The sequence below is a fragment of the Sinocyclocheilus rhinocerous genome, unplaced genomic scaffold, assembly GCF_001515625.1.
Source record: "Sinocyclocheilus rhinocerous isolate Xijiao unplaced genomic scaffold, SAMN03320098_v1.1 scaffold572, whole genome shotgun sequence".
Classification (NCBI taxonomy): Eukaryota; Metazoa; Chordata; class Actinopteri; order Cypriniformes; family Cyprinidae; genus Sinocyclocheilus; species Sinocyclocheilus rhinocerous.
Window position 1 is genome coordinate 72,136 of NW_015638058.1, and position 496 is coordinate 72,631.

Here is a 496-nt window from a genome sequence, read left to right on the forward strand (position 1 = left end):
ATATATATATATATATATATATATATAAAATGAATTCACATACATATTACTGCAGCTAAATGCAGTTGTCACTCCTGTCACTTTACAGTGTAGCCTTTCTGACAATACACCAAGCTAACAAAAAATATGGGTTACACTTTATTTTAAGGTGTCCTTGTTACAGTGTAGTTATACATTTAAGTACTGAGTAATATTTATTAACTACATGTACTTACTATATGGTTAGGGTTAGGATTGGCTTAGGGTTACTTGCTTGTAATTATGCATAATTAATTGTTATTATAATAGTAAATACATGTAACAAGGACACCTTAAAATAAAGTGTTACCAAAATATGTTCTAAGTGTTGCTAGCATTCTCATTAGGTTATGAAAATGTATTTCTGAATGTTCTCTGAACGCTCAAAACATCCATTTTTAAAATGTTTTAAAAATATTTTTCTTGGTTATACAAAAGTTATGGGAACATTCTGAAGGATCTAAGGATCCTCAAATGC